Source organism: Rhinopithecus roxellana, chromosome 6 (assembly GCF_007565055.1).
Source record: "Rhinopithecus roxellana isolate Shanxi Qingling chromosome 6, ASM756505v1, whole genome shotgun sequence".
NCBI lineage: Eukaryota > Metazoa > Chordata > Mammalia > Primates > Cercopithecidae > Rhinopithecus > Rhinopithecus roxellana.
This window is the reverse complement of record NC_044554.1, coordinates 56,451,801-56,477,194: the sequence shown is the minus strand read 5'-3', so window position 1 is coordinate 56,477,194 and position 25,394 is coordinate 56,451,801. Positions and strand designations below refer to the sequence as shown.

The 25,394-nt window shown below is 37.2% G+C and overlaps 1 pseudogene; it reads left to right on the top strand.

The window, feature by feature from the left end:
• Nucleotides 1-11,836: 11,836 nt before the first annotated feature.
• LOC104671191 lies at nucleotides 11,837-13,154 on the top strand (annotated as a pseudogene).
• Nucleotides 13,155-25,394: the final 12,240 nt, after the last annotated feature.

The window sequence follows — 25,394 nt, the reverse complement described above, 5'->3', positions numbered from 1 at the left end:
CTTCTCCGTGGTCACACAACTATTAAGTAATCTCCATAGGATTGAAATGAAGGAAATCTGATTTAGACTCTGTGCTTTTATCCATTACATTCAAACACCTAGACAAATACAACTAAGCTTTGAAATAGAACTGAAATAAGAAGTTGAGGTAGACTTAAATTCCTTGGGACTAGTAACACAGAAGGGAAATATAATTTAATTTTGGATCTATACAACTTTTGACCTTTTGGCTTTGACTTACAAGGAGATTTGATAGTTGGCTCTGTTTTGTTGGTTTTTTTCCCCAGGAGAATCTGATGATGGCAGGAGATTTATATTTGCATCTAAAGCATCTCTGTGCTGCTGGAATTTTATTGTTACAGTGTCTTTATGTAGTTTATTATTAAAACACAGTTATGATGTCATTTGAGCTCATCGAGGATCTCTGAAAAAGTGGCTAAACATAATTTGAGAATGGAAATAGAATAAAGAGTGACTTTTCAGCTTTGAGTACAGAGTGGCCTTGGAAATGATTTAATTAATGCACTCTTCTGACCCATATCCGAGAAGAAAGCCAGACAAGCAGTTGTGAAATGTAGAGTGGCATCAAGAAGGATTATTCTGAGGGACAGCTAATCATTTCCCAGAAAGGAGTTAGCACATCTCAACTGACCATAACTGTAATAGTCAAGCCAATGAATTTAGATAACAAAACCTGGGCAATATTCGGGGTGCTAATGCTTCTTCTTTTCCCCTGATAATTACCTCCATGTGAAAAGAAACACTTTGGCACAATTCTCTTGGCCGTTTGCTACCTGTTATTCACTCTGTCCAAGGGAAGATGAAATGCTCTATCTGATTGGAAGGAGAAAGAGGGCATGAGTGGCCAGCACTTTCCTTTTCTTCTAATGAGCCAGCAGACTGCAGATAATGTACATTGTGTTTTGGATCTCTAGGAGTAGCTCTGCCGTAGGACTGGAGGTCTGCTCCAGTCCAGTACTACTGAGTGGGACAAATGTTCTCATTCAAGTGTTCACTACTACAAAGTCTACTTTCTTGTAGATAACAGAAACACTTAATACCCGCATTAACATTCCAAAATGTTTATTCTGTTTTCTACATATCTTATTCCTTTTATCTTATTTTTGAAGTGGTTTAGAACTCTGGCAAGGAAAAGGACTGCAGGTTATTGTTCCCTGCCAAATATTCCAACAACAGACAAACCAATGATGTGATTGACAGGAGACGTGGAAGGAGGGAAGAAGAGGGAGATAGAGGGAAAGAATTCATAAAGGCATAACTCAAAACCTGCACCATGCTGATTTGTGGCAAAGAACTTTAGAAAACCTCAGGAATTAGAAGGGCTGAATTGATCCAAAAGTGAGGAGTGAGGGTGCAGGACAGAGCTTGAGAGCTTGAGACAGTAGAATTACTTGAATAGTTGTATAAAAAGTGCAACTGGGTAATAGTTCCGTTATTAAACTATTAGAATACTAAAAGCTGAATGAGAGGGAATCATATCTGTGTGCATTAAGTACCATGTGAGGCCAGGTAACATATTGGAAACAGAGTTTAAATAACAGTCTCCTGAGAAGATATACACCTCACTACTTTCTTTCATATTTGGATTCAGGAAAACTCTGGTAGCTGGGCTTATTACTCTTAGCTAAAAAAAAAAAAAAAAAAAAAAAAAAAATGAATTTTTTTACGGGAAAACTGACAATCCTAAGAGAATAATAATAATAAATCTGGTAATTGGGACTTACCTAAATAAATGGTCAATAGAGATCATACTGCAATAAAACCAAGCATTGAGAAAGGCTTTCAAATAGGGTTCTGGTACTTCAATCAAATACAGACATACAGTTTATAATTAGCAGATATTTAAACCAAATCTATAACATGAAAACAGAGAGAAATCAAACAGAAAGCAGAAAAAATGGAAGTGGAAGAAAAATTTATGAAGAGTAGGGAGAAAATTCCACAAATACATGTGTGTGAATATATATGGAGATATATAAATTTTTTCAGCGATGAAATATTATTTCCATAAGAAAGAATTGAAATTGCACATCAGGATATTCAGAAAATAATACAAAACAACTTCCATATCACCCTCAAAATCTTGAAAATTACAAATATAATAACAGAAATTAAAATGCTAATAAAATTTTCAGAAAATAAAGCCTCAGAAATACACCAGAAAGTAGTATGATAACAAAAATTAAAAGACAAACAACAAAAAGTAAAAAAAAGAAGTTAGAGAATCAGCCCCAAATTTTAAATACTCACATATAGGGAGTTTCTGTTGAAGAGAACAGAGAAAATGGACAGTAAGAAATTATCCATGAAAATTTAATTCAAAAGAAGTACTGAAAATCGAAAGCAATTTCCTGATTAAAAACACAGTGCCCAAGTTCATAACATAAAAACAAACTCATACCAACACACACTTTGTAAAATTTTAAAAACGAGATCAAGAGAAGATTTTCAAAGGTTTCACAAAAGGAAAAAAACAAAACAAAACACTTCATGACATAGAAAACAAGAATAAAAGAATGAATGTTTCCACAGCACTAAAAGCTAGACTAAAATGAAACAATGCTTTCAAATTTAAAAGATAAATTCATCCTACCTAAGATTTTATGTCAAGGTAGGAGTCAATTGCAAAATTAAAAAAAATTTACTTCCTCAGTGTTCTTTCCCAGGAAGCAATGGATAGAGGGAGGTGTGTAAATCAGGAAGTAGGATTCTTCTTTAACACAGAAGACAGAAGAAGGGGCTTTTCATGACGAAGGTGAAGAGAGATCCCAGATTGACAGCTGTGCAATTGCCCTAGAGGAAAACCACTTCAGATTGAACTAAGCAATCTAAGTGCTGCTGTCTATAAATAAAAGATGAATTTGATAGAATCATTGAGGCACAAGAAAGACTCAGAGAAGTATAGAATCTCAAAACTTACCTGATAACATACTCAGAGCAAATATTTTGAATTATCATCCTTAATATCTTGTGATCTTCCCTAAACATGTTGTTTGAGTTTAATGATTTGGGTTTCTACCATCCTTGTTAGAACCTGAGGAACAGAGTATTTCCCTACCTCTTCACTGTTCTTTCACTCTACATCAGAAGTTGTCTGTGCTCATTACCTTTTGCTATGTGACATGGAATTAGAAAAATAGGAAGAAAAAAAGAAACCCACCCTGCTACCAGCTAGCTAGCTAGCTAACAAGGTGCTGGGACCAGTTTGGTACTAGCATAATTAACGTACACATTAAGAACCATTAGAAAGCCTGTACAGAAGGAATTGGCTAGTGGTATTTTCAAGCTTCTCAGCACTATGGTGATAAGAAAAAAAAAAAATAGAGAGGGTTTTGAGTCCTTCCCAAATTGTGAATATGGGCGACTACCTGCTATAAATATATGTAGACTGACAGCTATTCTTACGGGAAGTTATGCCAGGCTCTCAAAGGAATCCCTATTAATGCCTAGCATAGCTTCTTGGCCATCTGTCCCAAGGTTGGAGTGGAATCCAACAGCTACAGATGTGAACATCAAAGGAAAAGAACACATTTATTTGCTGTGCCCTCAAGCACTATAAACACAGTGTGAGGAGACATTTCTTCTGCATTCAAGGAGACCGACTCACCAGGCTGATTTTATGTCCTCATCTGTTCTTCTGACAGGCGCTCCGGAATTGCTTATAGAGTTTTCACAAAGAATTATTCATGCTTTTTACTATTTTCACATAACCCAAGACTTGGTTATTGAATTTTTTTTTCTAATCATATTTCTTACAACCCAATAGTTATTTTTCAACATGTGAGGGTGGTTGCCCCTCCTTAGAGACAAAAGTCACATTTGGATCTCTTGTTTTTCTTGATGTAAAATCTAGCCTTGGTGGTCATTGGTTTTCTTCTTTGTGCATTCTTACTTTATCTTTTCATATCAACAGAGATATACACAATCTAGTATTTTTATCACCTTCATATCCTATTTACAGCATCAAAGGGGGAAATATGATCTACTCACACATCCTTCTGTCAAATGAGACTATCTACTTTTGATGTGGAAAGTCAAGAGGTAGTCACTAAAGTAATATGGCTATCTCTAAAACCTTTGTCATAGAATTGGAAATCTAAGCCTCAAAGAAAATTCACTTGATTCTTAGAGATCAAGATTGTCAAATGATGAGTATCATCATCTCTGCATCACCTCTATTCCAGGCAGGGGATAATTATACAAAGGTATTACATATTTATATGTAAAGTAAAGCAAAAGACAAAAGTATATAAATAAGCCTTTGTTTAGGTAGGTGCAGATTCTCCTGTTCAAAAACGTTCCAGCATTTTTTTTTATTTGTGGGCTTGCCACATACTGCAAGTTTACATGGCAGCATTCTGAACATTGCGGTTCCTGTGCACCTGCCACAGGATTCTAGCAGATTTAAGAAGATGGAACCTAAGCTTCTCTCTTAAGTATGACTGATGGACTTGTGATGAGAAAACAGCGGGTGCAAGGCTTGCATTGGTTGCTCTTTATTTCTACAAATCCGGATGCTGCAATTTGTTAACTGCTTAATTGTAAAAAAAAAAAAAAAAAAAAAAATTCAGAATTTCCCGTGTTTGCTCCGCTTTCCCACCATTCATCGTTCTCTTCTGAAGCAGTCCTCTTTTCCCAAATTTCTCCTCACTCCTTCACATGAACTTTAGTTGCAGGTATCTTCACCAAATAAATTCCTTTGTTTTGTAAAGTAACATGATATTTGAAAAAAAATTGGGTTGGATAAAACTGAAGGAGCCTAATCTTTTGAACTTGTTCTATTTTACTTTCTGGAACTCTTGCCCTAGGGAGAAAACACCTGTCCTCTTCTCTTCACCTCACTTCTCTACTTAGAGGAAATCATAGGATACCCAGGAATAGTTCACCACCAGCTCGAAGATTCCTTGTGGCTCTTGGTGAGTCACAGCCTTCTTTGCTAAATCTCTGTACGTTCTGAAACGGAAACACGTGAATAACGTATCACCAAATTCTACCAAGTTCATCAAAATTGTCTGCAGTTTATACTAATTTTATAACTGACTGCTATGTCACCAAATAGGGAAAATTTTCAGAGTACCTAAGGAGCATAAATGTTAGAGTTTCCAGCAGAATGGTAGAGATGCTTCTCAGAACAAGACATAAACATTATTCTGACTTTAATTTTGAGAAGTTTACAGACTCCCCACATCAACCCATAGAGCTTCTACTCCTTGGCTAAAGATAAAACTGGGGTGAATCAGAATCTTTCATGGGATATAGATTTAGTTTTTCGACTCCTTCTTGTATCTTCTCCCCACCTGCACCGCACACTCCTGCATACCCAGTGTTTTGGAAAATGGAAAAATCTTGATTCCTTAAAAGTTAGACCTGAGTGGATAGTGGTTAAAAATGAGAAAATTAGCCCTTTGTCAGATGAGTAGGTTGCAAAAATTTTCTCCCATTCTGTAGGTTGCCTGTTCACTCTGATGGTAGTTTCTTTTGCTGTGCAGAAGCTCTTTAGTTTAATTAGATCCCATTTGTCAATTATGGCTTTTGCTGCCGTTGCTTTTGGTGTTTTAGACATGAAGTCCTTGCCCATGCCTATGTCCTGAATGGTACTACCTAGATTTTCTTCTAGGGTTTTTATGGTATTAGGTCTAACATTTAAGTCTCTAATCCATCTTGAATTAATCTTCGTATAAGGGGTAAGGAAAGGATCCAGTTTCAGCTTTCTACTTATGGCTAGCCAATTTTCCCAGCACCATTTATTAAATAGGGAATCCTTTCCCCATTTCTTGTTTCTCTCAGGTTTGTCAAAGATCAGATGGCTGTAGATGTGCGGTATTATTTCTGAGGACTCTGTTCTGTTCCATTGGTCTATATCTCTGTTTTGGTACCAGTACCATGCTGTTTTGGTTACTGTAGCCTTGTAGTATAGTTTGAAGTCAGGTAGCGTGACGCCTCCAGCTTTGTCCTTTTGACTTAGGATTGTCTTGGCAATGCGGGCTCTTTTTTGGTTCCATATGAACTTTAAAGCAGTTTTTTCCAATTCTGTGAAGAAACTCATTGGTAAAGAACTCAAACAAATATACGAGAAAAAAACAAACAACCCCATCAAAAAGTGGGGAAAGGATATGAACAGACATTTCTCAAAAGAAGATATTCATACAGCCAACAGACACATGAAAAAATGCTCATCATCACTGGCCATCAGAGAAATGCAAATCAAAACCACAATGAGATACCATCTCACACCAGTTAGAATGGCAATCATTAAGAAGTCAGGAAACAACAGGTGTTGGAGAGGATGTGGAGAAATAGGAACACTTTTACACTGTTGGTGGGATTGTAAACTAGTTCAACCATTATGGAAAAGAGTATGGCAATTCCTCAAGGATCTAGAACTAGATGTACCATATGACCCAGCCATCCCACTACTGGGTATATACCCAAAGGATTATAAATTAGTCTACTACAAAGACACATGTACACGTATGTTTATTGCAGCACTATTCACAATAGCAAAGACTTGGAATCAACCCAAATGTCCATCTGTGACAGACTGGATTAAGAAAATGTGGCACATATACACCATGGAATACTATGCAGCCATAAAAAAGGATGAGTTTGCGTCCTTTGTAGGGACATGGATGCAGCTGGAAACCATCATTCTTAGCAAACTATCACAAGAAGAGAAAACCAAACACCGCATGTTCTCACTCATAGGTGGGAACTGAACAATGAGATCACTTGGACTCGGGAAGGGGAACATCACACACTGGGGTCTATCATGGGGAGGGGGGAGGGGGGAGGGGGGAGGAGGGAGGGATTGCATTGGAGAGTTATACATGATATAAATGATGAATTGATGGGTGCTGACGAGTTGATGGGTGCAGCACACCAACATGGCATAAGTATACATATGTAACAAACCTGCACGTTATGCACATGTACCCTAGAACTTAAAGTATAATAAAAAAAAAAAAAATGAGAAAATTGACAAAATTTCAGCAGCATTCTGATTACATAATGTCTTTGCTTCTCTGAGTTGAACAGTCAACAGAGGTTGAAGACTGAGCCATCAAACCAGTGAGGAATAAGGATGCCATCTTTACTATTCATGTACCAAATCAGAAAGAAATTTATCTAGAAAGCTGACACTCATAAACAACTGATTTGATGTTAATTTACAGCAAAGGGACTGACTAAAGCCCAAGTAAACTGCAAGTAAATTTCGCAGCTCCTGCATTGTTCTTTAAGTGGTTTTCCTCCTATCTTCATGAGGAACCTAATGGGCGTTCCCCTTTTTGCTGCTCATTCAGTAAGATTTGTTCACAATAGTGCTCAGTTATGTCAGAGAGGCACGAGTTACCAATTTTGTGAACATGTTATTTTTACTGTACTATTAGTGTGGGTTGTACTGTAGTGTTCTTCCAAGTTTCCTGAGCTTTAGAACATCAGTGATGCCATTGCATAGCTTGATCTCCTAATCCATTGCATCTGAAACTCCCTGTTGTTTTTGTAAATCAATTATTGAACTCTTTCTCTCTCCTCTTTAGCGAAGAAAAGTGTTTCTGGAAAAAAAAAAAAAAAACTTAAAAAGGTCTCAGTTACTTATTAACTCATTCTTAAGTGCCCTTCCCTTTGGAATTCACCAGTCCACCTCCTGTCTAATAGATGTCATTGTGTGCCCTGCTCTGCTCAGATGCTGGGTATGTGTCAGTGGACAGGAAGAACAAGGAACCCCCTTCTAGAGCTAGAAACTACGAGACAATAAAACAATAAACTTTAAGGAAAATAATACAGTGATGACTAAGCAGGAGTGGGGTGGGATCTGGGCTATGTCAGCCTGGGTGGTTGGAAGAACATTTCGCTGAAGCCTTGAGTTGAGACTAGAAAGAGAAATTGCAGGCATACGAAGATAAGCAGGCAGATTACTGCAGAGAGAGAGGAGTTTTTCCAGCTCAGCACTATTGACACCTAAGGCCAGATGATAATTTGTTGGAGGGGCTGTACTGTGATTGCAGGATGTTTAGCAGCATTCTTAGTATATACCCAGTAGATGCTGACAGCACCTCCATTCCCCAGTCCAGTTGTTACAAACAAATTGTCTCCAGGCCTTGATAAGTATCTCATAAGGGAGGAGGGAAATTGCTTTCAGTTGAGAACCACTGTGGTGGAAGCATCAGAAACTGCAGAGGCGTTAACAGTAACAAGCCAAAGAGGTGTATGAAAAGCTAGTATATCTAGAATAAAGTGGCTTAAGGAGAAAGTAGCAGGAAAAAAGATCTGGATGTAGGGAGGAGCCAAATCACATTAAGCCTTGCAGGCTATGCTAAGGACCTAGGATTTCATTCTAGGTCCAGCTGGAAGACATTGGAGGATTAGGTAAGGTAAATCTTAATACAGTTTGCCTTACTTCTGGCTGCTTTATGGAATGCTGCCAATGCTTCATTTTATAAACTTATTTGGATTAGTGGATTGGCTACTTGAGTACCATTTATTTTAGTTATTTTGGTAATAATGTTTATTTTAGTTTTATGGATATGGATTTAGACTTGAGCACTCTAGAGGCTATTTCACCCAAGAGATTATATAATAAATCTGGGTAGGCTTTAAGTCATGGTGTCCTGGCCATGCAAAACTTCCATAGTTATGATTGAAAATCAATACACATTTTAGTTTAATTATTACTCTAAATTAAACATAAAAATGGAAAAATAACCTGACGATAGCCATTTAATAATTACTGAATCACATGTATTGTCAAAATAAGAAGACTCTTAATTACTGAGTCAATGCTCATACAATTGGGCTATTTGTTTCTCAGTTTCAGTTTAGTCAGCAGGACTCAAAAGATGTGGAATTTCAAAGTTTTGTGCCAGACTACTGAGTGGATACTTCTCAGGAGGTGTCCTAGGATGGTGAGAGGCCTCTCAAATTCACAAGGAAGGTAGAACAGATTAAGTTAAACTGTGGATTGTGAAGAGTTGCTGTCTATGCCCTTAGGTCCATCCTACTATGAATGAGGAGGGAGTACCTCTTTCCATGCCAAAGCTGATTGACAGGCAGCCTTGAGATGATAGCTAGTAGCATGAAGCATTGAGAAGGAGGGGGAGAGAGGGAGAGACAGAGAAGGAGGAGGAGAAGGAGTAGGAGGAGTGGGAGGAGGAGGAAGGGAGAGAGACAGAAACAGAGAGAACTGGAATGTCAATACAACCTTCACTATCACCAAAGACCCAAAGACAGCATCTTAAAGAACGGATAAGTTTTCCCCCATGAATTTTCCCGAGATCCAGACTGGAGGGGGCAAGCTTACTTGGAGTTCTTTGAAACCTTGTCCATTATCATGTTTGGAGTAGTAGTGGGAATTTCAACAGGGAGAGTTCTGTGTGGAATGCATTCAGGAGAAAACAAGAGTCTAGGTTGGGGGCAGCTGCCTGATGTGAGAGATGTGAACAGTCCAACTGGATTGCCCAGTGGAGGTGCAACGGGAGCATCTGAAGGACCAAGACAAGTGCCCGGGTAAAGAAGGTTTAAATATTAGGAAGGCTGAGCAGAACTAGTTAGTTAATAGTTCTCTTAATCAAGAAAAGTTTATCCTCTCCTTGCTTGGCTCAATCCAAGATGGACCACAAGCCCTGATTTGCAGCAAACGGAAAGTAAACAGGAAAAGGAAGAGTCCAGCCAGCAGTACTCCCTGAGTTGACCAGGTTCAGTCATCTGACAAAATAGAGGACCAGCCTTTCTCATTAGCAAATAGAGACTGTGCATTGCAACTAAGAATACATTAATTCATTTATAAAGACAGTGGAAGACCAAAACACATTTCCACTTTATGACATCCCACTCATCTTGCTTGCTGAATATGTCAGTAATAATGCTCTCTGTGACAGATTACTCTTCATTCTAGAGTGATCCCTCAGGATTGAGGGAAACACAGCACTTTTGCTAACTTGGAACATTCTGTGTTCCAGTGGTCAGGTGGGCTATTTCCCTTGCATTTTAGAGTATTGATTTATTTATCTATTTAACACATATATGTTGAGTGCATAATCTTTGTCAGGCACTGTTTTTAGTAGTCTTGGTTTGAGGTGTTAGTCAAATCACACTATGAATGGAAGCAGATTTCTGGGCTCAAGGGACCCTGTATCAAGGCCATGGGCACTCAGGAAGTACTCTAGTAAATGTGGTGCCAGGATTTCCATGCTTGAGGTGGCCTTAGTGGAGAATTACGCTAAGCTGATGGGTACCTGGGGGTAGGTCCACTTTTCACACAGCTACTCTAATCTTTGAATCTCTCTAAAAATGGAGACTTGTCTATTTCTAACTTAATCTGCAATTTAAAAAAAATGAAGAGAGAAGTTTTTTGTTTGCTTAACTTTTTTTTTTTTTTTTTTTTTTTTTTTTAGTTATGTAAAGACTACATTTCTATTGTTCTTTTCCACTGGTTTCCCCCTAGGCTACCTCCTTTCCTAGAAAAGTTAACAATGTTTTGTTTGTGTGTTTCGTTGCTCTCCAACTTGCTCTTTAGACTGTAAACATCAAAAGGATAGATTTCTGCAATCCACCATCAATTTTGGTTCAATAGAACAGAGTGGGGCCTGAGTTTCTGTCATTTTTCTAAGTTCCCCAGATGGTTTTTACAGCTGTGCTTGACAACCAATACTATAGAAAGACCAAGCTGTGAGGTGAGGTGTTTGGTATAGAACCAGTCCCAGGTCTATACCTCCAAACTCCTTATCACCACTCTCAGCTAGTAATGTGCACTCTGATAAAGATGTAAGATAGCCATCCTGAGAGAATATATGTTCTGATAGTGCTATAAACTTCTGGATCAAGGTTTTTCAACCTCAGTGCTATTGACATTTGAGACCAGATAATTCTTTCTTGGGAGAATTTAGGAGGTGGAGTGTCCTGTGCATTGCAGGATGTTTAGCAGTGTTCCTGCCCAGGGAATTCCAACAGCAACTCATTCATCTTTAAGTTGTGACAACCAAAAATTTCTCCAGTCATTGCCAAATATTTCCTGTGGAACAAAATCACCACTGGTTGAGAACCATTGTCCCCACTTCTATCCTATTATCTTTTCCCATTAGTGAGAAGACCAAGAGAGGGACATTTGAAAAGACAGGGGTATTAGTCAAGAAATATTCTAGAGGGAAGACATAGACAATAGCAAACATCACAAAAATAATTTGTTGAACTGAGTTCTGCAAAGACATATGTTGAAATCCTAGCCCCCATGCCTGTAGTTAAGATGAGTTCATACTGGATTAGGCTGGGCCCTAAATCCAATGACTGGTGTCCATATACGCATAGGGAAATGGAGACACAGAAATATGGAGATGCAGACACACCTAGAGAGGATATTGCCAGGTGAAAGTGGAGTGGTGTAGCTGCAAGCTGAGGAATGTCAAGGATTGCTGGCGACACCAGAAGCCAGGAAAGAGCATGGATCAGATTTGCACCATGGGCGCTTCAGAGGAAGTGGAAGTGTAGCCTTGTAAATACCTTGATTTTTGAATTTTCAGCCTCCGGAACTGTGAGAAAATAGATTTCTGTTGTTGTAAGCCACTGTTTTTACAGCAACCCTAGAAACCTAACAGAAGTGGTAAACGAAGCTAAAAAAAAAAAAAGAAAAAAAGAAGGATGACCATGGACTGCACTAACTTTGTTTTGAACATACAATCAACCGTAGGTTTCAAGAATTTGGAAGTAGACTCTATGAGAAGAAAAACGTAAGTTATAAGATAAACTGTGTTCTGTAAGATCATAATAACATGTTCTGGGTGGACGGACTTCTGGCAGCAGAAGCTCAGGTGGCCAAGGCAAGATGGTTCAAAGTCAGAGTGGTGGTCATATCCTGGAGGTGGAAAGAAGGATGACAAGGACAAGAAAAAGAAATATGAACCTCCTGTACCAACTAGAGTGGGGAAAAAGAAGAAGAAAACAAAGGGATCATATGCTGCCAGCAAATTGCCACTGGTGACACCTCACACTCAGTGCTGGTTAAAATTATGGAAGTTAGAATTAAAGACTGTCTTCTCATGGAAGAAGAGTTCATTAGAAATCAGAAACAAATGAAACCATTAGAAGAAAAGCAAGAGGAGGAAACATCAAAAGTGGATGATCTGAGAGGGACTCCGATGTCAGTAGGAAACTTGGAAGAGATCATCGATGAAAATCACGCCACTGTGTCTACATCTGTGGGCTCAGAACACTATGTCGGCATTCTTTCACTTGTAGACAAAGATCTGCTGGAACCTGGCTGCTTGGTCCTGCTCAGCCACAAGGTGCAAGCCATGATAGGGGTGCTGATAGATAACACGGATCCCCTGGTCACAGTGATGAAGGTGGAAAAGGCCCCCCGGGAGACCTATGCCAATATTGGGGGGTTGGACAACCAAATTCAGGAAATTAAGGAATCTGTGGAACTTCCTCTCACCCATCCTGAATATTATAAAGAGATGGGTATAAAGCCTCCTAAGGGGGTCATTCGCTATGGTCCACCTGGCACAGGTAAAACCTTGTTAGCCAAAGCAGTAGCAAACCAAACCTCAGTCAATTTCTTGAGAGTGGTTGGCTCTGAACTCATTCAGAAGTACCTAGGTGATGGGCCCAAACTCGTACAGGAATTGTTTCGAGTTGCTGAAGAACACGCACCATCCATCATGTTTATTGATGAAACTGATGCCATTGGGACAAAAAGATATGACTCAAATTCTGGTGGTGAGAGAGAAATTCAGCGAACAACATTGGAACTGTTGAACCAGTCAGATGGATTTGATTCTAGGGGAGATGTGAAAGTTATCATGGCCACAAACCAAATAGAAACTTTGGATCCAGCACTTACCAGACCAGGCTGCATTGACAGGAAGATTGAGTTTCCCCTATCTGATGAAAAGACTAAGAAGAGCATCTTTCAGATTCACACAAGCAGGATGACGCTGGCCGATGATGTAACCCTGGACGACTTGATCGTAGCTAGAGATGACCTCTCTCCTGCTGACACCAAGGCAATCTGTACAGAAGCTGCTCTGATGGCCTTAAGAGAACATAGAATGAAAGTGAAAAATGAAGACTTCAAAAAATCTAAAGAAAATGTTCTTTTTAAGAAACAAGAAGGCACCCCTGAGGGGTTCCATCTCTAGTGAACCACAGCTGCCATCAGGAAAACGGTTGGGAGATCTGTCGAACCCTGAAAGGGATGAGGTTGGGGGAGTTGCCCAGAGGAACCCCTGTTCTCGTTGATTTTTATCAGCAAAAATTCTGTGTCTTTTGGAGTACAATTAGTGTGTAAGTGCCCATTGGGTGGCCTTTGTCTGTTGGTCACTGTGCAGCAGTCTGCTTCCCGATAAAGTGTGCTCTTTCTCAAAAACAAACAAACAAACAAAACATGTTCTATGAATCGCAGGTCAGAACACACTTGATTACAGATAAGTAATAATTTAGGAAGCAGAAAATAAGTGCTCAGAACATAGCAATATGAGTAGGAGTATAGCACCTAACTCTGTATGTTAAAGTTTGTTAAAGTGTTTGTAGACTGTTAAATGCTCTAAAAACAAAAACAAAACAGTGTTATGTGCTTATGCTTTCAATTCTATTTATTACAAAAAAATTAACTAGCATTTATATCTAATTAATTTACTTTGTATCAGGGAATGTTTTAGTCTTTTGTTTCTGAGTACCAGTCAAGTTTCTTTATGGCAGAAAAAAACTTAAAGTATCTGAAGTTTTATGATAAGCATGTACCACCTTTGTACTGGGAAAGAAAAATCATTTCTAATTCAAAAGTAAAAGTTTATGATCTACTAGGGTATACATACTATTTTGATTTATTTATTTTTATAAAGTGCCCCAAACAAATTTTATTCAATAAGGCACTTAATCTTTAAGTTAAGAAGGTAGCAAAAATGAAAGAAAGATAACATGGTATGAAATATAATTTTTTCATATAAGAACTATTTTAAATGTTTTTATTTCAATGATATATTTAAATTTATGAGCATATTGAAAAATGGAAAATATGAACAAGTCCAACTGGCTACACACAGAACATATTGAAGTGAGTGAATATTAGGTAAGGGACACATTTATTTCTAAGATTGTGAAAAGAGGTAGGAAAAATGTATTTTATAAAGCCAGAAACATTTCTACAAATTCACAAAAGCTAAATGAATTTAATATATACTTTTGTGTTTTCAAAGCCAGAGCTGAAAAGGAAGTAATTACTTTTTAGGTGCATTTTCTACAATTAAAATATGCTCCTACCAGGTTTCTATTGCGAGATTTTCATAGTTATTGTAACTTGGACCAGAGAGAAATGGAAGCAACTATGGTGTCTAATAGAATCATATACTAGTTCAATAATGGTTTGAATCTATTGGTCGTCTTTGCACAATCAACACTGTGGCAACTTCTCCCTGAGCTCCTACAGTGACATTTTGTGGCATTGTTTCTCTTTGTTACACACTCACTATTCCTTCCACATTTTTCCATAAATACAACTACCCTTTCTACTCCTTAAAGCATGTCGGTCATGTGCATACAACCCTTTCCTTTGAATTCCTCCATCCTGATTCAGGACGTTATACTCCTTCCTCGATGTTCCCAGGGTATGACAGTGAAGAATGAAGATGCCTGGCAGAGGCCGTGAGCAGCAGTAGAAACTCGCTCCATTTGTCAAGCATACATCTTCATGTGAGATCATGTCCCACTGAGGGAAGGAATACCTCTTTCTTCCTTCAAAGAGAATATCCCTTTCATAAGCCACGTGCCTATGAGCAGTATCCCCCTGGAGAGTGTACTTTCATTCTTTATTTCTTTTTCTTTTTTTAAATTCAATAGCCCAGGGAAAGTGCTTTTTTCTTTCTAATTCACCTAAAGACATTGTATGAGCTGCACTGGCTTTACATACCCCACCTTCACCGTTTCAGGTGTTTTTGCTTCCAAATTCAACTCAGTATGCCTTGCTTTTTGCTACTACAATGATTTTTCTAAAATATGTGATACTTGATAAGCAACAGAAGTTTCAGTTTAGATTTTTGTATAAAATGACAAACAAATACTTAAAGTGTGTAGAAAGGAAATAAGGTAAAAATAGGCACTAGGTCAGTCATTCTTAATATGTTATCACTTGGTTCCTTCTTTCAGGATCCTCCTGAGTGCTTGTTAAAAGCACACATTCCTAAGCAGTGCAAGACTTACTGAATGACTGGCTGTGGGAGAGGGTGGCCAGGGAATCTGCATTTGAATGAGCTCTCAATGTCATTCTCTTATACAATAAAATCTGTGAATGAATGCTTTCACAGGAACTTAAATAAATTAGATTGAAATTTAGAAACAAAACAATATAGTAAGTGTCCCAACTTCAGCCTATGTTTTATATCCAACAATGAGGTTCAGATGTGTTCGTAAACTGAGCGTGTAAGATTACCAGAAGCGCAGAATCTGAAGCAGAGGCCCTGAGGATTTTCTCGAGAAAAAAAATCGAGGTTTCGTGTAAAGGGAAAGTGGCATGACAAGCTTGATGCAGAGAAACTATCCACTGTCAGAGGAAGGATCTGAGTAAGTCTATCAACAGGGCTCTGTCCCTATAAAGAGTAGAGTAGGCCGGGCGCGGTGGCTCAAGCCTGTAATCCCAGCACTTTGGGAGGCCGAGACGGGCGGATCACGAGGTCAGGAAATCGAGACCATCCTGGCTAACACGGTGAAACCCCGTCTCTACTAAAAAATACAAAAAACTAGCCGGGCGTGGTGGCGGCGCCTGTAGTCCCAGCTACTGGGGAGGCTGAGGCAGGAGAATGGCCTAAACCCGGGAGGCGGAGCTTGCAGTGAGCCGAGATCCGGTCACTGGACTCCAGCCCGGGAGACAGCGAGACTCCGCCTCAAAAAAAAAAAAAAAAAAAAAAAAAAGAGTAGAGTACCCTGGACAATGAAGAGAGAGAGAGAGGGCTGCAAATAAAAGCCAGGAAAAGCTGTCTCACTAATAACTCATAATTGAGACATAGAGACTCAATAAGCACAGCTTTAGCACCCTGCTTTATCAATTGGTATCTAATTACCCAATCAAAAAGCACTCTAAATATTTCAGAGGGATTTAATATAGTTAAATGTTTCTAAATTGTTAGAAAGCGAAGCCATAGGGAAAAGAAATGCAGGTAAATGCAAGAAGCTGCTAAAACTGCTCAGGCTAAGAAGAAAGAGAGGAAAGTGGCAGTGCCCCAAACCATAAGAGCTAAAACACCACGGCACCTGGAACTTTCACTGCAAGCACTGAGTGAGAATCCAGGAGCCTGCAGTCCCTGGGTGGCTGCTTAAATCAGTGATGATATCACAGATCCTGCCAGAGCCAGAGTAGAAAAAAATAACCTATCTCTTCCTGGCTTCTAGTCAGCTGCTAAGGCTGCCCATTGGCAGAATTTAATCGAACCCCGTGAGCAAAAGGTCCAGGAAAGTAGTCTGGAAGCTTCCAGCCCTTGACAGAATAGAGGGTAAAATGAAAAAGGCATATGTGAGGCTGAGAGCCAAGAGGAACCTAACAGGTTCCCCCAAGAACAGATTATAATAGGAAGGGCAGGTAAAACAATTCTACTCCATTTACCCCTTAGGCTACTACAAAGTTTGGATAGCTGGCAGTTCCTAGACATAGGTCAGCTGGCTTTAAACTATGCTGCCCTTTGAATCACCTGAGATCTTTAATAAAGTGGCCATGCCTGGTTTTTACCTCCTAGATAGTCTGATTTAGTTAATAATGAGTGCATCCTGGGCATCGAGATATGCGATACTTCTGCAGGTGATTCTAATTTCCAAGACACTTGGCGCTGGTGCCATGGGCTACAGTGGAAGCTATGGCACTTTGTGAGCAGAACACAGCAGCAGTAGCACTGAGTCTATTTAAAAAAAGTGAAATGCTCCCTTGAGACTCTCAGAAACTTTTCAGGGGACTGTGGTACAAGGAGGACAAGGAACCTCAGCAGATTCAATAACCCTTGAAATACAGATTGTACCAATATATGAAAACTCAAATTCGTAATCCAAATAGGTTACATGGCTATTCCTACCACCTTCGACTTCTTGATAACACAAACATTCAAGACAGAGTTTTTTAATGTAAGGGTTAGTCTCACACATTTACAATGGGATTAGTATTATATTAAGTGGATTTACACAGTATCTTCAGAAAAGTATTTGTTGTACCTTTGATAAGCAATCTAGATGAAAGCAAAACAAAGAACAGTGCAGAGTGAAGTAGAATAAGCACTGAAATTTGAGAAAGACCAAAGAACTGAGTTACAGTCTCTGATTTGCCTTTATCTGATTGTGTGTTTCAGAAGAGTAAGAGATTGAACTCTCTGGGCCTCTAAAATAGTCAATAGATGATACATGAGCACCCTTCTAGCACAAGGATTTGGACTAGTTTTGCCATTTATATTATTTCTTTATCAAGTGATACTTTGAGTACTTTTTGTACTTTTCACTTATCCTTCTAAAGTCCTTTTTGGGAAGGACATTGGCCATTTATATGGGAAAGCCCTGAAGCTAGAGTAGTTTCTCTTTTGAATTGGTTGATCTGAAATTACAAAGTGAATGCATGACTTAGCTACAGGGAATCTTTCCCTACTGTACACGTTCTCTGGGTCAAGAGAAAAAAGGAAGGAGGGAGAGAGCCGTATTGTACAATACAAAGAACTCATGCTCTACATTCATGCATTCAAACACTTGGTCTCTTCAGACATCAGGATATGTGAGTGTCTGTATATATATATATAAACACACACACACACACACACACATATATATATATCAGTGTGTGTGTGTGTGTGTATTTGTATACACTGACCATCAGTTTTAGGTATATTTATAAGTATGTTTTAGTATAATATTATTAAACACAAGTATATATTTCTAATAGCTATAATTATTTCTTAAGAGTAAACAGAAAAATAAATGCATTTTATCCTTTTTCATGTTAGAGAGTTTGAGTAATGAATCAGGTTCTTTTTGTATTTCTTATTCTTTACTTCCATTAAGTGAAAAGTCTTAAGTTACAATTAGAGATCACTGGGAAAGGCAGCCAAAATATGGCGGCTCTGTCAGACAGCTCTGGAGAATTGAATTCAAATGAACTCAACCCCCTTCAGGGCTCCCACCTGGTTGACAAATAGGTAGGTATGTTTCAATAAATAGCTGCTACATTAACTAGTTCAGCTGAAAGGGAACTATCAAATGAATTCCCAGTCCACTCTATGGGTGGATTCAGCACTCCACAGGATTTCTCATGCTCTATAATATCAGCTGAAAGGGAACTCTCAAATGAATTCCCAGTCCACTCTATGGGTGGATTCAGCACTCCACAGGATTTCTCATGCTCTATAATATCATTGGGTGTGATTTTAACATAAGCCCAATAATTTATCATCTGTTTGTTTCTTTAGTGAATGGAAAAAGCAATACAGGCTTAAGGTGGGGGGAACCAAAATTTCCAACAATCTAGTTATTTATCCTGAAATGGACTTTATTTTCATATCCATTCCTATTAAGAAAAAAAGTCTGGGTATCTCTAATATTAAAATAGTATTTTGTTCTATAATGATAGATTTAGCCTCTGCAACATGCTGATTATATCACTAATCTACATCACTTGAGCAAGACACATAAAATCATAGGCATATTCAAACTTTCAATATTAGAAGTATTAAGAAATAGTTTTATCTCATATTTCATTACTTAATTTTAAGTGGCATCTTTACCTTTGAATTGTGGAGGAATCCATATGGGAAATTAGGTCTGTACTGCCTGTGTTTTCACTCAACAGGCAGAAGAGATGTAGACCAAGAGAATATGCTTTGAGTATATTTAAGATAGTTACTGTTTCATTACTGGAACATGATTCAGAAATCTCATTTCAACCACCAAGAATAGTCTGAATAAAGCTCTGTGTGGATTGGTATCCAGAGCCAACGTCTCTTTAGATGGCCGTGACCTTCACTGCTACTCGTGTTGTTGATTCTACATTGCTACTGATATTAAAGCCCCTGTCTCCAGATGAATTACGGCACACAAAATACTAGTAAACTAAATGAAACATCTCTTTTCCAGGGGTTTGTGTTTTTAGTAACAGATCAAATATTAACCAAGACTTTCTCCTTGACATAGTTACCACATCTGTCCCAAGCACAGGGTCAAATTCTGTACCACAAGGACTGCATAGGTTTAAACCAACGTATCTGCTGGCATGATCATCTGATATGAATTGCATTCTATATTGTATGTGTCACCACTATGTGGTAACAAACATCATTTAATAAGGAAATTTTTACATATTTTTTCATTAACTTATTCTGATTTCTCTTTAAATCAAACATTAATCCTTAATTTTCTACCTGATTTTGCAAATACCTTGCCATGCTGTGATGTAACTCTCAGAGCTACAATTTTGAATAATATAACTGTAGTTTTAGGATATTCTCTAACTTTGCTTTAAAAATTAATCTTTTTTCACTGGAATATATATTTTTTTAATTCAAGAAAAGAAATCTTTAGGTCATTCATGTTTTCAATTTTTAATTATATAGACTTCACTGGTTTTATGCCAGTCTTCAAATGGCTCCCAAGTCTAATAGTTCCAGTGTTCAGGTATTTACTATCATGTATCTTATTTGTAATCTTCATCTTAGGTTCTTATGCAAATATTCACACATTTATGAACATTAATCACTACATTAACAGATTTTACATTTTTCATGACAGACTCTCACACTGGATATAATTTGAGATATTCTCCTGAGTTATATAATTCATGCAGTGCTTTTCATTAGTAACTTTATGCTTTACTGAACCATTTCTGAGACACTAATACATTTTTGTGAATTGGGTATCTGAAGCAGCATAAAAGTAAGAGCAAAATATAAAGTTCAACACATGTAAAAATTAGCATGCAAGTGACAGGACCATATTTTAGTGAAGATGAACCAGAAAATTTGAGAATGAAAGTTATATTTCTAAAAAAAAATGGACAACCGTTAATAATATAATTAAAAAGAATGTATCTCCACAGAATAATAAATTTACATTTCAAGTTTGTATAATGCATATATATAACTTTAATTTTTTTATTGTAATTACTTTAATACAAATTTTAGATCATTTGAGACAAATATGGTCTACCAAAGATTTTTTTAAATACTTCTACATCATCTTATTGATAGAAGAGTAAGTGGAAGGTTCATGTTTTAAAGGCTTCTTTAAAAATGCTGAATGAATCACTTACTAGCTAATTCACTATGTGACCTTGGGTAACACTTAATTTCTTGGAAATTCAGTTTTATCACCTGTAAAATAGGGATAAAAATGCATAGGTAAATTTGTGTTACAAAAATGGTATAACATCAAGCATGAGTATCAATATAACTGCATAATAAATATTAGTTTCATTGTTTATCTAAATTCCTTATTGTACTGGTTTGAGTTTATAGACTGGCCATAATAGAAAAATGAGTTTTTGTTGTGAAATACTTTGAGAAAATTAATTTATATGTAATTGTATGTGATTATTTTTCAAAAAAATATCATCAAGTGCTTAGAATGATTTTATCAGGAGAGAGTGCAGATAAAGTGAAGAATGGAATAAAGGTAAATATAATAGTTTATTTCCTTGCATTATTTCTACCCTAGCCTCAGTCAGAGAGAATTATCTATTGATTAGTGTATATCTGGAGCTGAAGGTTTGGTAAATGGCTTTCATTTTGCTGAACACTAAGTAGAAAATATAAGCCAGCTGAATGGGAAAATTAAAGATAGTCACTCTTCACATGTTTTAAACCTTCTAAAATGACTCTCAGGAGAAATAACTTTATAATTCCTTAACTTTACTACACTTTTTTCTCAATTATTTTATACCTATTTATATTTTTGTTCCTAAAATCTAATCAGTGTTGGTTAGAATGCTTTTGATTGATAGAGTGCTATGGTTCATTGACTATGTCATCCAATTTTTGGGTCACGAGGGCACTACCCTCATGAATGGAATAATGACATTATCACAGGACTGGGTTCCTTATAAAAGGAGGAGATCAGCCTCGCTTTTGTCTCTTTCACCCATGTTATCCCTTCTATCATGTTATGACACAGCAAGAAGGCCCCCACCAGATGGTAGCAACTTGATCTGAGTTTAATCTGCTTTAATAATGGGCAAAAGATCTGAATAGACATTTCTCAAAAAAAGATATATAATATCAAAACATATATAATTTGAGATATTCTCCTGAGTTATATAATTCATGCAGTGCTTTTCATTGCTAACTTTATGTTTTACTGAACCATTTCTGAGACACTAATACATTTCTGTGAATTGGATATCTGAAGCAGCATAAAAGTAAGAGCAAAATATAACGTTCAACACACGTAAAAATTAGCATGCAAGTGACAGGACCATAATTTAGTGAAAATAAACCAGAAAAATTGAGAATGAAAGCTGTCTTTCTAAAAAAAAATGGACAACCTTTAATAATACAATTAAAAATAATGTATCTCCACAGAATAATAAATTTACATTTCAAGTTTGTACAATGCATACATACAAAAGATATTATGTATCTTTTTTGAGATATTAGGACAGCTAGAAATCCTTGAAACATTCATCTTTATATCTTTATTATTTAAAACATCTGGGTTAAAATACTAAACAATCTTTATCAACATAGAATACACATCAAGAAATAAATCTTACAATGAAGTACAGAGAAAACATCAAAACAGAGGAGTCTTTCTTAAGTCATTTTACCTTCAGTATTGCCTAATATAATTGATTGTTATATTTTGTAACTATAAGTGTATTTATATAAATAACTATGCAGTTTTATGCATATATACGCATGTTTGAGAAAGTATGGTGGCTCTGCTATTAAAGATCAGGAGCCCATTCTTTTTCTGTCTCATTTTCCAACCATACTAGGGTGTTTCGCTTATTTGCTTGGTCTAAGGTTATTACCACATTCTAAGCAATGGGAAAGAAAAAGAGAGAAGAAGAGGGAAGAGGTGTGATGTCCAACTACTATGTACATCAGACATAAAATTTACATGCCTCCTTTCTGTTTGTAACCATTCACTTAGATGCATAACCACAAAAGGCTGCAAGTAACCTTTATTTCTGATCATCTATGCCAACAACTAAAACTTGTACTTTCTGTAAATATGCAAGGAGTGAGAGAGTATTTGAAAAAAACTTGAAGCGTTTGTCATAAGCAAAAATAAGGGAAAAATTAATAATTAGAAAAAAATAATAAACCAAAACTTTAATTTGTCATTGTAAAAGCAATATAAAATTTAATAAAACTATAGTGGTAAGCATTACTAGGTGTAAATAAAAAATACAGTCAGAAATCTGTAGAATAAAAATGGAAAATCCTCATTTCTTTCCCTCTCCTAACACATGTAATCCCAGTCACTAAAGAGGTAAAAACTCCTGATAATTTGTTATTTTAAACTCTAGAGCTTTCTCTGTATATGTATGAGCAATAGCATGGACATATGCATATTTTCATTTACTTACAAAAATAAAAAATGTACTAAAATTTGCTCCATTTATTTGTCTTGGAATAATAATGATAATACTGCAACAAACATCTCTGTACATATGCCTCTTAATACTTGGGTTGATAATTCTGTAGGATATATTCCCAAAAATGGAATCCCTAGGTTAAACGGTAAAAAGGTACGCACTACTTGATTTTGATAGATACGTCAAATGTCATCTGTAAAAGTTATACCCATAAAGGCTCTTTTTCTCCACACAGGTCAGTAATAGACATGACCAATATTATTGATATTTTGTAGGGAGTTTGAAAACAGGTATCTCATTATTTTATTTTATTTTATTTTATTTTATTTTATTTTATTTTATTTTATTTTATTTCTTTCTTTCTTTCTTTCTTTCTTTCTTTCTTTCTTTCTTTCTTTCTTTCTTTCTTTCTTTCTTTCTTTCTTTCTTTTTATTATACTTCAAGTTCTAGGGTACATGTGCATAACGTGCAGGTTTGTTACATATGTATACTTGTGCCATGTTGGTGCGCTGCACCCATCAACTCGTCAGCACCCATCAATTCATCATTTATATCATGTATAACTCCCCAATGCAATCCCTCCCGCCTCCCCCTTCTCCATGATAGGCCTCAGTGTGTGATGTTCCCCTTCCCGAGTCCAAGTGATCTCATTGTTCAGTTCCCACCTATGAGTGAGAACATGTGATGTTTGGTTTTCTCTTCTTGTGATAGTTTGCTAAGAATGATGGTTTCCGGCTGCATCCATGTCCCTACAAAGGACGCAAACTCATCCTTTTTTATGGCTGCATAGTATTCCATGGTGTATATGTGCCACATTTTCTTAATCCAGTCTGTCACAGATGGACATTTGGGTTGATTCCAAGTCTTTGCTATTGTGAATAATGCCGCATTAAACATACATGTGCATGTGTCTTTATAGTAGAATAATTTATAATCCTTTGGGTATATACCCAGTAGTGGGATGGCTGGGTCATATGGTACATCTAGTTCTAGATCCTTGAGGAATTGCCATACTGTTTTCCATAATGGTTGAACTAGTTTACAATCCCACCAACAGTGTAAAAGTGTTCCTATTTCTCCACATCCTCTCCAACACCTGTTGTTTCCTGACTTTTTAATGATTGCCATTCTAACTGGTGTGAGATGGTATCTCATTGTGGTTTTGATTTGCATTTCTCTGATGGCGAGTGATGATGAGCATTTTTTCATGTGTCTGTTGGCTGTATGAATGTCTTCTTTTGAGAAATGTCTGTTCATATCCTTTGCCCACTTTTTGATGGGGTTGTTTCTTTTGTTCTTGTATATTTGTTTGAGTTCTTTGTAGATTGTGGATATTAGCCCTTTGTCAGATGAGTAGATTGCAAAAATTTTCTCCCATTCTGTAGGTTGCCTTTTCACTCTGATGGTAGTTTCTTTTGCTGTGCAGAAGCTCTTTAGTTTAATTAGATCCCATTTGTCAATTTTGGCTTTTGCTGCCGTTGCTTTTGGTGTTTTAGACATGAAGTCCTTGCCCATGCCTATGTCCTGAATGGTACTACCTAGATTTTCTTCTAGGGTTTTTATGGTATTAGGTCTAACATTTAAGTCTCTAATCCATCTTGAATTAATCTTCGTATAAGGAGTAAGGAAAGGATCCAGTTTCAGCTTTCTACTTATGGCTAGCCAATTTTCCCAGCACCATTTATTAAATGGGGAATCCTTTCCCCATTTCTTGTTTCTCTCAGATTTGTCAAAGATCAGATGGCTGTAGATGTGTGGTATTATTCCTGAGGACTCTGTTCTGTTCCATTGGTCTATATCTCTGTTTTGGTACCAGTACCATGCTGTTTTGGTTAGCCTTGTAGTATAGTTTGAAGTCAGGTAGCGGGATGCCTCCAGCTTTGTCCTTTTGACTTAGGATTGTCTTGGCAATGCGGGCTCTTTTTTGGTTTCATATGAACTTTAAAGCAGTCTTTTCCAATTCTGTGAAGAAACTCTTTGGTAGCTTGATGGGGATGGCATTGAATCTGTAAATAACCTTGGGCAGTATGGCCACTTTCACGATACTGATTCTTCCTATCCATGAGCATGGTATGTTCTTCCATTTGTTTATGTCCTCTTTTATTTCACTGAGCAGTGGTTTGTAGTTCTCCTTGAAGAGGTCCTTTACATCCCTTGTAAGTTGGATTGCTAGGTATTTTATTCTCTTTGAAGCAATTATGAATGGAAGTTCATTCATGATTTGGCTCTCTGTTTGTCTGTTACTGGTGTATAAGAATGCTTGTGATTTTTGCACATTAATTTTGTATCCTGAGACTTTGCTGAAGTTGCTTATCAGCTTAAGGAGATTCTGGGCTGAGACAATGGGGTTTTCTAAATATACAATCATGTCATCTGCAAACAGGGACAATTTGACTTCTTCTTTTCCGAACTGAATACCCTTGATTTCTTTCTCTTGCCTGATTGCCCTAGCCAGAACTTCCAACACTATGTTGAATAGGAGTAGTGAGAGAGGGCATCCCTGTCTTGTGCCAGTTTTCAAAGGGAATTTTTCCAGTTTTTGCCCATTCAGTATGATATTAGCTGTGGGTTTGTCATAAATAGCTCTTATTATTTTGAGGTACGTTCCATCAATACCGAATTTATTGAGCGTTTTTAGCATGAAGGGCTGTTGAATTTTGTCAAAAGCCTTTACTGCATCTATTGAGATAATCATGTGGTTCTTGTCTTTGGTTCTGTTTATATGCTGGATTACGTTTATTGATTTGCAAATGTTGAACCAGCCTTGCATCCCAGGGATGAAGCCCACTTGATCATGGTGGATAAGCTTTTTGATGTGCTGCTGAATCC